This window comes from Passer domesticus, chromosome 2 (genome assembly GCF_036417665.1).
Source record: "Passer domesticus isolate bPasDom1 chromosome 2, bPasDom1.hap1, whole genome shotgun sequence".
NCBI lineage: Eukaryota > Metazoa > Chordata > Aves > Passeriformes > Passeridae > Passer > Passer domesticus.
Genome location: NC_087475.1, coordinates 85,299,594 through 85,315,718, shown reverse-complemented (window position 1 = coordinate 85,315,718; position 16,125 = coordinate 85,299,594). Strand labels below are relative to the sequence as shown.

General features: G+C 36.5%; 1 protein-coding gene and 1 long non-coding RNA gene across 4 annotated transcripts in view; one reads left to right on the top strand and one right to left on the bottom strand.

The window, feature by feature from the left end:
• TENM4 (teneurin transmembrane protein 4) overlaps window positions 1-16,125 on the bottom strand; it is a 1,559,611-nt gene that overhangs the window by 1,108,580 nt on the left and 434,906 nt on the right. The window lies entirely within an intron of this gene.
• Window positions 3,643-15,675, top strand: LOC135295549 (uncharacterized). Its single transcript, XR_010357679.1, has 3 exons — window positions 3,643-3,814; window positions 15,157-15,208; window positions 15,572-15,675. It is a non-coding gene; the product is annotated as an uncharacterized LOC135295549 (long non-coding RNA).

Here is a 16,125-nt window from a genome sequence, read left to right as displayed (position 1 = left end):
ATTGCCACACTGAAAGGTGTGATTGTAGCATTAGAGGTTGAAATTCTGGAGCCTATGGTAATCAAAGAAAACTAAAAGATGCATAGGAGTCTAAATATATTTTGACTATGTGGCCAAGCTGATATGAAAATATGAGAGTTTGGGGTTGAATTTTTGGGGGGTTTTGGGGTTTTTTTAAGGTCTTGTGACAAGTATTAGCTTAATTGGGTGACTTGAGAAGTGGGTGCAGTTCAGTGGCAATATCCACAGAGAAAGAAGAAATGTCCCTAGCTGATTGATGTTTTACACTGGCTTGTGAAGCACAGCTGGTGTGTTTAAGTCTTTGGCTTGTTGGCTTGAAGAGCCATGACTTTCAGCATGATGCCGTCAGTAACTCCCACTGCTGGCACACACAATGCAATAGAGCAGAGGAATGAGCTGTAATTTCTGCAAGTTTTTAAAAATAGTGACAACCCATCTTATAGAAAGTGTGAACACCAAGTACTTCTCACAGGTTTCTGTGTAAACCTTCAGATAGTAAGTATCTCCAGACCAATCCATAGAATCAGTCTTCCTTACACTTCTGTTGAATAAAATAAAACTCTCTTCTTCCTTTTACAGAATGGAAAATAAAGAAACTGGGCTGTTTGTCTAACACCACACATCTTTTGTCAATGAAGAAATTTGTAATGTGAAGGGAAAGCTCTTGTTTTCTGACAAGGTAGCAGACAACACCTTAAATTAAGTAAAGAAATTTAAAAAAATACATATGGATATCAGAAAAAAAAATGAAACAAGAGAAATATGCAGTCTTTATAAAATATTTAAGAATCAGAAGTATTGTTAAATAAGAAATGTACCCTGGGGCTTTGTCATCAAGGCTAAGCCTTTTATATGCAGAGATAAGTGAATAACTTAAAACAATGGTAAACTAATAGATGCAATCTCTGTCTTGATTTCCTTAGCATAAGAAGTTTTTGTTACAACTGAATGCATTAGGAGCCAAATGAACTTATATGGTGTCAAAGCATGATGTTTCTGGCATCAAACAAAATTCAAGGGCATGTACAACCTGCTTAGTATATTATGTGATTATCTGATTATCTGTTCCACAGAGCATTACTAGTAAATGGTTAGGTGAACAGTAAATTGGAAGATAGTCCTTTTCATAATCTTGAAAGTATAAAATATCTTTCTGGTGATTGTTAATCAACAAATTAGATGTTTCTTAATCAGATACAAACCAATGACATTACAGCCTCATATCAGTCTTCTGCCTTACAAAACGCTTTTATAAGCATTGTGGGAATCACCATTATTCTGAATTTTTGTTGTTAATTTTTGTCAGACTTAAAATAACTCATATAAAAAGCTGCATGGCAGAACCTCTTTTAGTCCACCACAGAAACAAGAATCAACTGGTGAAAAAAAAAAAAGAAAGTAACAAAAGATGTCTCTAAAATGTGAGCCTCAATACTACCAGTGAAGTTCTTAAACACAAAAGATTGTAAAAAAAATTAATTGAACATCTCCACTAGTTATTTTTTACAGTAGAACAAGGGTTTTTTTCTCTCTTAATCCATTATAATAATTATTGTCATTACCCATATACATTATGGGAAGCACCCTGTGGATCAACATAAGATCCATCTCTATTAATGACAGTATAGAGAAGTAGTAAGACAAGGATGGGGTTTTTTTCCCCAGAGAGCTCATAATATGAGTGACAGAAGCTAAATCTATACCATTAAATTAAAAAGCACCAAGAAATATTCCCAGGCATCAGATTTCAATTGTTTATGCTGTGAAATTGTCAGAATGGTTTTAAATGCATTTCTGGACAGGTCCAGGCAGCACTCTTCAAAATGAACCCGAAGGAGGTACTATCAGGAGGTAGTATGAACCAGAGGCAATTCCCAGTCTTTGTTTTGAATTCTGACACCTTTCACAAATCGTTAACACAACTTTCACAACATTGAGGAGCTGTGCACAATCCAGCCTCTGTTCCCTTTGCAACACCTGCAGAGTGAGATGGGCCAAAAAAGCCTCATTGACGTCTCTAGCCCTCAGCTAGTTGCATACAGCCAAGGGAACATTTTAATTTTTGCAGTTGAAATCTGGGACAATGAAGTATCATTTTTTCTATTGTTCTAAATGTTTCACTTTCAAATTGATACCAAAATTCTCAAGTTTGTCCATGAAGTAGAAAATTCTCATTGTTACAAGGTCCTTTCCACTTCACCTGGGCACAACAGGAAGAAGGCTTCATGGGCTGTACCCAAGTAATGTTTTGCAGGGGCCTAAAAGTGCTTCAGAGAGCCAGGCATTCACAGGCATCCTCCAGGGTGCTCTGTTCAGGTCTCTGGAGTTGGCAATTAGAAGGATATTCATCTGGTATTTTCCATTCTTACGATTCACCTTTGCTATTTTACATAGAAATTTGCACTTCTCCCTGTTCCTCTGATCAAGCTCATATTCCAACCTAGAAGTGTATTTTTTAAATGTATTTCTGCACTGTCAGTGCACTACTGTAGTTAAACATCAATATTTCTGCAGTCCGTTCTCAATGGATGAGAACGTTCTCATCCATTTATTTGTGAATTTTCCTCTTAAACTCACTGGATCTCCTCACGTTTTAAAACTGAAAAAAACTTTGAAAGTATTTTTTTCTGAAAAGGAAGAAAGAGGAGAAGTCTTGTAGCCTATATCTAAATATAGTTCAAAATACTTGATGAAGAAGGTTACAAAGTTTGTCACAATTGTTATGTTTTTAGTGGGGTTTTTTTTTTTTGTTTTCTCACTCAACTTAGTGTGGTATGCTCACTTTGGAATTCCCTGCTTTGCAGAAAAAGCTTCTTCCCTTTCTGTTTGATCACTCAAGCCAGTAATGGTTTTAACACTTAAAAAGTGGGTAGTCTCCATGGACCAGACACAGACAAAAGGACACATTCTGAAGTTATTAACTTAAAATACAATTGCATGATTAATATAAAATAATGCATATTTCTCAGCATCAGAGACAGAAGGGATTTAACTTTTTAAACTGTAAGGAGATGAAGTTTCATTCTCATCTGCCATTTCCTAGTTATAACAGTTAATAGAAGGAAAACCAATTTCATTAAACTTCAAGAAGGGCTAATCCAATAATGTTTTGAAGTGGATTTACCTTGACTCCATGTCACAAAGCTTGTCCCAGATTGCCCCTCTGAAATAAATCTGATGCTAACTTTTCTAGCAATTCTCTTACTGGATGCACTCAGGATTCAGACTGGAGGGTCCTGCTGATTCTCCACCATCAATTATGGTGGAGAAGCATCTGTAACTTTACAAGGACACATGGCTACGAAGACTCTTCTGACGACAAGGAATGACCCTTGCAGAGATGCAAAAGTGGGTGAAATGGCACAGTATTTCCTGCCCTGAAAGTTGCAGTGATTCTGTGACCTTTACAGGCTCTGAATTTGTATTTCTAGGCAGACCTACACGAATCTCTATATGTTCATCAAAACTGAGTTGCATCACTCTGACATCTGCAACGTTTTACACAAATAGTTTTGGTGTGTCTGGAAATAAGTTCTGTACAGGTAAAAGACTTAATATTTTGAGAATTTAAAGTCCACTTGTATGGATCTGTTGGAGTGAGTCCAGAGGAGGCCATGGGGATGCGTAGAGTGCTGGAGCACCTCTGCCATGGAGACAGGCTGAGAGAGATGGAGGTGTTCAGCCTGGAGACAAGAATGTTACAGTGGCATGTTAGAGCCCCTTCTAGTACCTAAGGGAGATCCAAGAATGCTGGAGAGTGACAAGACAACGGGCAAATGGCTTCTGATAGAAAGTGAGTAGATTTAGGTTACATAATTGGAATGAATTATTGACTGTGAAGGTGGTGAAGGGCTGGCACAGTTTGCCCAAAAAAGCTGTGGAGGTTTCAGCCCTGAAAGAGTTCCAGGTCAGGCTGGAGTGACCTGGTCTACTAGGATGTATCCCTGCCCATGGCAGGGGGTTTGGAATGAGGTGACCTTTAAGATCCCTTCCATACCAAAACATTCTGTGATTCTATGATTCTGTATGGAATCAATATATGATCATTTTCAAAATTCTGTCTTTGCAAACTCGACATGGAAATAATATAGCTGGTTCTTCTTCTGGAATTAAGAAAAAAATATGTTCCTCCCTCTGACCCTCAGTGAATGCCACAATACTCAAATGAGGAAAAATAACTATCAGGCAGTTTGGAAGGCATCTGTGTAAGGACAATGGTTTAACACTGGCAAACAGGTTTTTAATATTGGCTGGTATGTTAAACCATGAGGAGAATGGGAAAAAAGTCATATTGAATCACTGAGAATGTGTGAGTGGAGCAACAGCAGGTCCCTGTGAATAGATTACAAAGATAGATAAGATAACTGATAAAATCTGCAAAGGAAAAGAGAAAGAAGAGAGACAGAAAAGAGAGAAAAGCAAAATAAATTTGGAGAAAGTACTGTGTATTTATTCTAATTACCATGATGCTAAAAAAAGAGGCATTTATCTGAAACTGCAAAAAACTGGAGGAAAGGAAACAGAATATGCTTGTTTACCATTTACTCTTTTAAAGGGCATTAAATTTTTTAATTTTTTTTAAAGAAACCTAAACTAGAGATTCATAAAAGATTAGGGTCTACAAATGATGACATATAAAGGCCTTAACTCACAGTTAATTAGCAAAATAATTTAGGATTGGATTAGATCACCTGAAACAGCAACTATGCAAACATTTTCCAAGTTATGGCATGACCCATTTGCATCCAGCAGTTCCACTGATGATGGAATAATATTCAAATATTATGTATTGAATTGTTATATTGAATATATAGTATTCAAATATAGCTGCAAATCTGCAGCACTTTGATTCTGGAAGAGAGACTTTAAGAAAATGTTAGAATAAAATAAAATAAAAATTACAGCACTGGTAGGTACTGTAATTTTTATCAATTCAACTATATGAATTCAACTATATATGAACTATATTGTTGGTTCATATAGAACCAACTACTGGTAGGTATAGTTGAATTCATATGAAAAATTAGCATAGTATCACAGGCACTGTGATTAAAAGTTAAATTTTATGCAAGATGAATGGCTTAAGTCCTATGATAGAGGGATTAAATCTGCTTCAGTAACAGATTGCAAAATGCAATTGTTAATTTCGTGCAAGAAGAACTCATTACACAAGGTCACCCAATAATAGCACTCTTGTTCCATTGCTATTTAATATTCCTACTCTTAATTTAGATGACAATATAAAAGTATTTCTGATTAAATGATGGATAGTACAAAAAAAACCAAAACACAGTGGTATGCAAAACATGAAAGACACTTGCTTGATGTTCAGTCAACCTGAACTGCCAAGCTTAATGGTCACAGTTCAAAGAAACAGGATGGTAAAGTTTTGTGTAAAGAAATATATTAGGAAATGAAGGAAAACTTGGAGATTATTACTTGCACCCAAAACATTCCACAGGAAAATGGATGCGGTCATGACTGGAGACAACTTGAAGTGCCAGTAGCTGGTGCACACAAAGGAGTGCCAAACACCATGTTGTGTGCAAATTACTCCCTTACAAGAATCAGGCTTCAGCCTAGGGGATCATAGTATGGTTTGGGCAGGAAGGGACCATTAAGAACATCTCATTCCAATGCCCATGCCATGGGCTGGGACTCCTTCCACTAGAGAGGGTTGCTCAGGGCTTGACCTGGCCTTGAATACTTCCTGGGATCACTTCCTGAGCTTTTATTTTTAAAACCAGTAAACCGTGAGTAGTATGTTCTTCTTTTTGCATAAGAAAATATGATTTTTCTGATTCCTTCCTTTGTTGATTAGGTTGTAAGAAATATTTCTGTGGTGATTTTCACATTATTCACAACTGTGTACCAGATGGGGGATCTTCCAGATGATCTTGATACATAAAAGTTCTATTTGCAGCTTGAGATGCAAAAAGCAGATTCCATGAAGAGCTGTTAAGATTCAAAATCCCTATAACAAGAAATAGATGGAATTGCAACACAGAGGTGAAATAACCATTTTTTTCAACTACTGAGCAGTATGTAGAAATCTATGGGCATAGAAATTCCATACTGAAATATGCATCCTGCACAGTTCTGATTACAACCTCTCCTGAAATATGTAAAAGTTACAATGTTTTAATATATTATCTTTTGCATTTTGTGAAAAACATCCTTTGCAAAAAAATACTTATTCAAAGGAAAAAAAAAGTCAGCATAGAAGAGAGTAGGACAGGGGGATTTTTCTCTAAATTTTAATCTAAATCTAAATTATCTTTGACTTCAATTAAAAAAAGAGATGCTAAACTTTGTATAACTATGTAATTTCTTCTGTTGAATAACAGACTTTTTTACCTGGAATCTTTAATGATGAGTTTAAGGATTTGTTTCATTGAAACTAAGCACCATGTTTCCCTGAAGCCTTTTCTTGAACTGACATCCCCTTATTCAAGAATGCTTTTATAGCTGCACTACAATAAATATTTTTATCCTGTGTGAACAACCCTGAAAATCATCGAGTTTTAGAGTAATATAAAGTAATGCCTTTTATTGACTTTTATTTGTGAATTCAAAACATATACTGTAAAGTTCTTGTTATCTATTTACTGAATTTATCTTTCATTGTACTGAAATGCTTTTTAGCTTATGTGTACTGATGCTTGCACATTTCTGAAGATGACAGCAACCATAAGGTTGAAATACTGAACAACATCAAAAAAACCAAATATGAACTACTTATATCTTCAAGCACTTAAAGCATATCAAACAAGCAAGAGAAAAGAAACCATATGCATCTCTATGAAAGAGACTTAAAACAGCACTGAAGCTTACAAACACAAGAAAATTTGGGCATTGAAAGCAGATAAAACTGCTTTTTACTGAAACTATGTGTTTCAATGGAACTGATTGATTTGTAGAGATTGGTTTTGTAATTTTTTAAGGCATGTATCAGTTTTCAGAAAAGGTGTGTTGGGACATCCTTTAGGAAGTGTGAGAATGAGCTTGCAAATCGTAAACAAATTTCAGCATTACTGTAAATGAATATTTTGATCATGTGCTTTCTGATGCCCATTTTGGTGTGTGATTTAAGTGCCTTCCTTTGGTTTCTCACTTAACTGTATTGCTTTGTGTTCCCAAGAACATTTCCTTAGGCTAAGTATCTTGAACATCAAGAAGATAACTACATAACTGTACACTGTGACTACAGTGGGACAGATATCATAGGAATTGTCACCATTCAGACGTGAATATCTCAGAGCTCCAAACTCTGAGAGCAAGCTTCTGATAATCATTTTCCTAGGAGAAGTTCTGTTTATCACTCCTGAGATGAGTCATTAAACAATATTACACCTGAGCAACCTTAGCCTGCTCAGTTCTTCTCTGCAGGCAAAAAATAATTTGCTTGGAGATCATGATATCCCTTTGGAATTCCAAGTACACACAATAAGGGATGTCCAAACAGATGTTCTTGCTGTTGAAACGTCAGCCTTGAATGGCACCTATAAAGAATGGATGGAGCTCTTGGGTCTATCTCATACATTTGGAAATGTAAACCTCTGGCAACTCACAATACCACATCAAATCCCAGTTACTTTAACAAATGCAAGCAACATAGTCCACATGAAAATTTTTGAGTCAAGTTCTCTATGACTGGAGTTCATTTACTATCACTCTGAAAGTCTTTTAAAAGATCCTGTATTACTACCAATACTTTCAGGCTGACACCAGTGTTTCTGAGTTAGAAAAACAAAATAGAAAATATGAATATTATTGCAGGCCACTAGTTAAGCATGTTCTCAGATGCTAAGCAATTCTATAGTTTCTGGCACACTAAATGCCACCTTCTTTCAGTCTGTCTATTTTTTTATTGCTTTTCAGAAGATAGATACATAAATTCCTGATGTTTAGAATTTCCTCTGTACCTGACTTCTTCCATAGGGTAAGACATATGAAGGTGATGAAATGATAGTCTGGGACAACTTGCTCCATAGTTCTACAATTTCAAAGCTCAACAACTATTTGCAAAAGTATCTGGAACACTTTGAATAACTCTGAACATAGCTAAATGTGAGACTAGAGTGGATGTCAAAGTGTTATCAGTATCCACGTCTTAAAAACACTTTTCTCTAGAGAAAATATATCCCAAGCATGAAACAAGAAACTCTAGTAATTTTTCAGGTAAATAAGGACTTCTGAGGTTCCATTGCTGGTGTTTGTGTTTTGTTGGTAAAACACCAATACTTGTCTCTTAACTGAAACACCTTGCTTTTCAATTAATTTGTAAAGATTTCTGTTGTAAAGCTCCCATTTACTATTTTCTGTAAGCACCTTTCACAAAGAGAAGTGCTTTCAAGAAACACACTAGTGGATGAAGATAGTAAACCAACTACATAGCAGGAACTAGGAGGCTGCTGTTAGCTCAGAAAATCACCAGATTTCTTAGTAAAGCCAGTGTTGGTTTCACCAGAGAAAAAGAAAGCCTAAACTCTGCAAAATCCTCAAAAAATGGAGAAGAACTTATGCTATGGGGCAGGTTTTTAACTCCTGGGGTATTCATTCTGAGAGAACATAAGATGTGATTCTTTAAATGTTATATGTCTGATTCCAAGATGTCAGATGTCGAAACTTATTTTCCATGCAGCCTCGGCTTGAAATCTTCTCTCTCTAAGTGATGAAATTTTCACACATTTATTTCACAGTAGCCTCAAGAAAGACTGACTGATTTGTGATAGCAGAGCATTAGTTTCATGAGGAAGCCAAGTAATTGTTTTAAACAGAAATAATTTTCCCCTAATGAAAATATTTCAGGTTTGGAGATTTGCTTCTTACACAGTGGTTGGTTTTATAAAACCTTCAGAAAAATTGAAGTTTGCTTTTCCCTTTAAAACAGCAGGAAAATATTTGACCAGGGGATTTTTTTTCTGTGCAGCCATCTGTAATGTTTATGGTAAGCAATGGCAAGCTTAAATGGAGAAGTTATGACAAAGTTCATTTGTGTTTAGATGCTAAACTTAGACAGGTTTTTTGTCATAGTAACCTAGAGTAAAATATGAGTCCATTCATACTAAATATAAGTCACAAAAAGCAGAGGAACAGACATCCTCCTCTCTGCCAGATCTTCAAACATGAAAAGAAGTAGAGATACCATGGCATGAGTGCTGTCTTTTCAAATCCTGCAATTCTGTTCTTAATCAGATTAGGAAAACATGCAGGTTTAGTCTCTGCTCCAGGTACAATGAATGTCATTGTAGAGGGCTTCCAAGAAAACCACAACCATTAGCAAAATAAAATCCTAGTGGTCTGTCCTCTTGTTGGTGGAATCTGACTGATACATCCCTTGAAACTCAAGTATTTATTTATTTTAAATAAAACTGACACCATCAGACATCTGTGAACAATCCAAATATGTCTAACGCTTTTGACCTTTTCTCGCAGTACCAACTGCCTTGGCAACTGTAGTCAAACCTCTGCAGACCCTCTATTCAGCTTCTGCACATGTTTTAAATCAATCAAATTCTGTAAGGCAATGCCAGCATGTTTATCTCCTTCTCTGATACTGTAGTTGCTTCTTTGGGTGCTTCATCCATCATTAACACACACATTGCAGAGGAGATTGGGCAGCTCTGAAGGTTATTAATGAGATACTGAACTTTTTAGGTCAGACAGTATGACAGGTTTTCAGAACAGATTAAAGATTTTGGCAGTTCAGCTACAGATGACTAAGAAAGCTGTTCTCCAGATCACGTATATTCCATGCACTTTGCACTGCAGAAACCTCCCAGGGTTCCTAAAGTAGGTGAGGCAAGGCTGGCAGAAAGAGTTCAGTTTTCTTGCAGAATAACTAAGTTTGGGAATAAGACACAGGCCCTAAAAACCAGGTCTTCAGGGGCAGGTTTCCACTAGTCATTTTGTAAAACACAAATGACTATTGTTTATACTTTCCTATAATCTCTTTTCATGCAGGCTTGTCCAGCATAGTGCATGGTTTGATTCCAGACTCTGAGAGATATAATTATGGAAATAGATACAATACGTGTTTGGGGGACACAGAACTGTACCAGCTACTAAGCAGAAAATTAACCAGCTGAAAATAGTACTGGTCACGTATCTAAACTAGATGCCACTTACTGGTGATAGTTTTATGCCCCAAATGTGGTTTCAGATTTAGAGAGGAGCCTCTCATTCACTTACCCACACAAATATAACCTTTTTATGGGTGCAACAGTGGACTTGAACAACCTGCTTGTAGATCAGGAGTGCACTCCTGGGGAAAATGAGAAAATCTGAATTAAGCTCATTTGTGGAATATTTGTTTGAAAAAATGCCTGGCTATAAGTAAACATTTTTTGTTAAAAGCTGTGGATAATTATTTTCACTGGATATAATTGATTGTCATATTTCATTTTGAAAAATATTCAACAGTAAAGTGTTTTAGAAACATGATAGAAATTCAGCTTTTATATGATGAATGAGTGAATGCACATTCACACACATGAAAGTCATGTGCGTGTGTAAATCTACATTCTCATACACATAAGTAAGCATACATGTCCTATATGATTCTTTATCTGTGTGCTTATGTGTGTCTTAGTAATGGTGAAAATATTCTTCTGGCATATATCTTTATCTGGCTGAGAATTATGCAAAGTTATCCATGACCTGGTGATCTGGAAGTGACTACTCAGATATTTCCACTTCATTGGGGCAGATCCAGATGTGCTCTGATTTACAAATTTTCCCTTTCATTCCCTATTCACAAATATTGAAGAACTTTGGATAGGATAACAAGGAACACATGTGCATGGAGGAAAATGTTATATAATCTATATAAAAAATATTATATAATTAGGTGGTTTTGTGGGGAGATTTATGATGACAGTAAAGACTGGAATAATGAATCCTTTCTCAACATATATATAAATAGAGAACAAAGAAAACCAGACATATAGACATTCCAAGGCTTTTCCAACAGTGCAGAATTTTTTTCCAGAACAGGACATTTTCCACTTTCCCTGCCCTGCTCCCACCCACCATGTGGTTTATAATTTGTAAAAAATCCCAACTACTCAGTTTCAATACAGTAAGCTTTCCTTACTCTAATTAATGCCATTATTCAAAGCCTGGACAGTGTAAGAAACTTAATTGTTTCAGTGGTGCTCCTCTGGTGCTCATCACCATGTTATCTCAATCCAACAAACAATAATGAACCATAAAATAGAATGGTTTGGATTGGAAGGGATCTTGAAGATTGTCTAGTACCAACCCCCTGATCTGTCTTCCTAATGCACTTACAAGATAGCAACTGTAGAGAAGAAAAAAAAAAAAAAGAAAGTAAATAAAGCCTCTTCATTTTCAAGAGAATCCTTTGAAAAAGTTTTTACTAATTTAAAATATATAAATCACAAGTATCCACCCATTTCCTAAAAAGCAGTGACATTACAGTGACACATGGCTATTAAACATTCACTGAAGTCCTTTGATTTATTCATCCCTCCACATTAGCCCTCTAAAATACAGAGGCATTTTTATGGTTTCTCCCAGTTTAGGAAGATTTAAAGTGGCCAGTTCAAGGTGACCCAGCAAACCACTATGTCATTATTACCAAAGCCAGCTTAACAGATCCCTTAAAAGAAGGAATATGGAGCAGTTTTGAGGAGATGGTGCATGAAATCATAAGTGAAGCATTACTTCCAGTAATGGTACTGACCTTTTGTAAGTGCTGTGATAAAACCGAGCAGAATCTGGAACATGTCTACAAGAATCACAAGTCACCTTGAGAATACCTCTTCTAGATGTCCATTTTCTACATGCTAATGTATGTCTCCGTACAGCAGAAGTTGCCCCGCAAAAAGAATGCAGAGAAGAGTACAATGACAATTTATTGTTTTGACTATGCAATCTGTGAACGATTCCTCGGGATCCGCTAAGGATGTTTGTCTTACTATGTTATTTCTTCTTTAAGAAAATATGCTGAAAAATTTGAATAGTATATATAACATAAAGCCCAGAATTGCAGAGTGTTGCAGGGATATAGCTCTGGACTTGTGATATCATGCTGTTCCTATTTTTTATGAAAATATTAGAGGTCTAATATGGGAGGTTTTTGGTTTTGTTTTGCTTTGTTCTGTTGGGGCTTGATTCCTTTTTCCCCTCCCTCATAAATATACCTTACTCCTGTAAGTCCTTATCCCTTCTTTACAAAACACGAGAAATCTTTCCTTGAACATGTCCTAGGCTTTTTAACTCAAGAGCAAAAAAAGAGCAAGGAGACAAAGGCAATTTTGTGGTTGCACAAGCTGCACTCTTTACATCACCTCATTCTTGCTTCTACAAAAGGGCTGTTGGGCTTTTCTTTTTAGCATTGACACTATAAAATGTTTTTTTGAATGGTTTAATGCAGCAGACATTGTAAGTCACTTCAAGCAAAATTTCTTATACATCCTATTCAATCAACACCACACTTATGTTTTCTCAAAGTCTAATGCACTTTACTGAAATGAAGCTTTTCTTAGAATGGAAATGGAAATTTTTTAGCAACTATAAATGTCTAAAGGTAACCCTTTCTTTTCTCTTAGAGAAGAGTGTGCTTGAGTCAGATATCCATTCTCTCTACAGAAGCTAAAACAGACACAATTAGAGCAGAAACCGCAAGTTAATATTCTCTTTTCCTCTCCTCTGTAGCACCTTCATTGTGGTAGGGGTGTGGAGGTTTTCTCTGCTTTGGGCACTGTACTGAATACATGCAACAGAAAAGGTGGCGACTCATTTGCACTAAAATACCTGAAAAAACTGTTGCTACCTTCTGAGATAAAAGGTTATTTTTTCAATATCAATTCTGTGAAAGAGATTTTTGAAACCTTATTCTGGATATATTTTGTGAGAAGGACATGGACTGTTGGAGAGGTGCCATTGCATCCAAATGTATAAGCTCATATAAAATCATTTAAAATATAGTTAATTTCTGATTTAATGAATATTTCATCTGACAAACAAATAATTATTTTTCTAAGTCACTGAAAGCTCTGAAGTTGTTGTGTCATGGGCTCCTCCCATGTAAACCATTCAGAGCAGGTGTGGTTGGTAGGCCTGCTTGTGATTATTTAGTGAATTTGAGCTAGGCAAGGGGAAGATTAAGTCAAAATTAACTAAAAAAATTAATCAAATGCATGACATGCATCTGCTAAACTCATTGTTAGATTTATTTTTCCTTTATTCATTTATGAGGGAAAGATCCTGAGAAGTACTGTACCATTAAACAGTTTGAAAGTATTTCTATTTAGAAATATAAAAGAAAACTGGTAGCATCTCTTTAAAGGAAACACGTTTGGAATTTGAGATTTAATATATGTCAGTTTTGGAATGTAAGTTTTTCACAAGTTCAGTGTCAGATTTTGTCTACATGAGCTTTTAATTCATACAGATCTACTTCCCTTTCTGAGCCCTGCAAGTTAACTTTTTTATTCACACATGAGACCGGCTGTAGATTACATTAATGAGGCCTGAGAAATTCTGTTATTCTTGAAAGGAAAATAGTGGATTGAGCTTGGACATCAGAACATGACATATAGCTGCTGTGTGCAAAAACTTTGGTGCATTTTTATCTTTGAAATTATTCTCTTCCTGCTCTCAAGGAGCTGCAAATTCATGGGCTGACAGGCTAATATCAGCCTTGATAGCCTTCATTCTGCCACACTTTCTTGGACAGGGTACTTAATGCAAGCATATGAGATACTGTAATTGACATTCTGATCAATAAAGGTCTGCTTGGAAAACTTGCAAACGACATTGAAGTGGTTTCCCAGGAGCTATTTAAATATCAGCAGAGGGGTACAGCACATGATTGCCTTCAGCCGCTCTGCTGCGCAGCACGTCAGTAATTAATGCTCAAACGTTTTTATCTTCTGCTTCTAAAAGTGATAGTGGGTTGCTGGCTGAAGAAAACAGATCACACATACTTTTATCAAAGCAATATGCAGAGACATAATAGTATAATGAAATGGGATTTCTTCATCATTAAGCATTGGATTATAACAGCCAAACTATAAAGAAAAATTATTAAAAGATGGAAGTATTCTATCTGAAGAGATAATATTTTCTTCCTTGGTGTCCTGCTTTTGGCTGGACTAGAGTTAAATCTCTTCTTAGATGATAATGCCATGGGGTTTGAATTTAGTATGAGAATAATATTGGTAACCCCCTGATATTTCAGTTGTTGATGAGTGGTGCTTACTCTAAGTCAAGCATTTTTTGTGTCCTATGCTCTGCCTGTGAGAAGGTACACAAGAAACCAGGAAAGAACATGGCCAGGATGGCTGACCCAAACTGGCCAAAGGGATATTCTATATCATAGAATGTCATGCCCAGCATACAAACTGGGGGAAGTTGGCCAGGAGACACTGTTTGCTGATGCGGGATGAACTGGAAATCAGCCAGTTGATGATGAGCATGGCATTGTGCATCACTCATTTCTCTTGGGCCTCCTTTTCATTATTATTGTTGTTATTTTTACTACTTATCATTAATTATGATCCTATTGCTGAATTATTATTACTGTTGCTACTACAACACTACTAGTAGTACTTTGCTTCAATTATTAAACTCTTCTCTCAAACCATGAGTTTTCCTCTCTTTCCAATTCTCTGTGAGTGGGGAAGTGACTATCTGGTACTCAGTCACCTGCTGAAGCTAAACCTTGACATCCGAAACACTCAATTCCCAAATACTGCAGCTACTATATGCCCTACACCACTGATTTTAGCCATGATTCTGACCACAGCAATTTAAAATAAAGGAAAAAAGTCAATTCTTAAGTTCTAAGGGAGACATATAACACATTTATGCATATTTTTCATCAGAATAATAACTCATTTTTTAAAATGAATGGCTTATTTTTTACATTGCTGACAAAAGGGATTTGGAGAAGAGTAGGATTAAAAGATTAAATAAAAAATGTTTAAACATCTATCTGCAAACTTCAGTACTGGTATGACAGCATTAACTGATATAACCCTCTGATTTTTCCTGGTAAATTGAAAGGCAACTGACCTGTGTTAACAAGATATATATCCAAAACCACTGCAGTGTCTTATGCTGAAAAACATTCAAAAGATGCTATATTCTTCAACTTCACAGGGATTATGACTTCAGCAAAACACAGAAGTATGATGTGATTAGACCTTTTTTGGTAAGTGAGCTGGTTTTCACTAAGATAGAGTTAATTTTTCACAGTAGATGGTGTGGGGCTGTGTCTTGGAATTGTGCTGGAAACACATTGGTGACACAGAGGTGGTTTCTCTATTGCTGAGCAGGGCTCACACAGAGCCAAGGCCTTTGCTGCTTCTCACCCCCAGTCCACCAGCGAGGGGGCTGGGGGTGCACAAGGAGGTGGAAGCAGACAGAGCTGGGACATCTGACCCCAGATGTCCCAAAAAATATCCCAGAGCACAGCATGTTATGTTCAGACCATATGGTGTCATGCTCAGCATATAAATCTGGAGAAAGAAGGAGGGACTGGGGGACATTCATAGTGATGGATTTGTCTTCACAGGACACCAGTATACTGGATGTAGCCCTGCTTTCCTGGGAATGCCTGAAGACTTGCCTGTACATGGGGAGAAGTGAATGAATTCCTTGTTTTGCCCAGTTTGCATGCACATATTTTTCTTTTCCTACTAAACTTTCTTTCTCAACCTGTGACTTCTCACTTTTGCCCTTCCCACTTCTCTCCCCCATCCCACATTGGGAGGGTGAGCAAGAAGCTGAGGGGGGCTGAGTTGTTGGCTGTGTTAAACCACTCAAGTAAGTGCATCAAAATGTTTGCTGAACATGGGCCTTGAATGATTTGGTCAAGATCAGACTGTGAATAAATACTCAGTAGGGAACCCAAAGAGAACAATAACTTAATTGCACCTGAAACAAATGAGTAATGCTATATACTCTTGTCTGCTATGGAACTTGCTGTTAATAACCATGAATAGAGAGAAATTTCTTTTCTACAGCTCATGGTTACACAGCAACTGTGTAATTTGCTGGACAGAACAAACAGTTCTCTTGCTGTGTAATTCCAGCACTTTACAAGTGTTTTGGTTTTTTTTTTCAAAA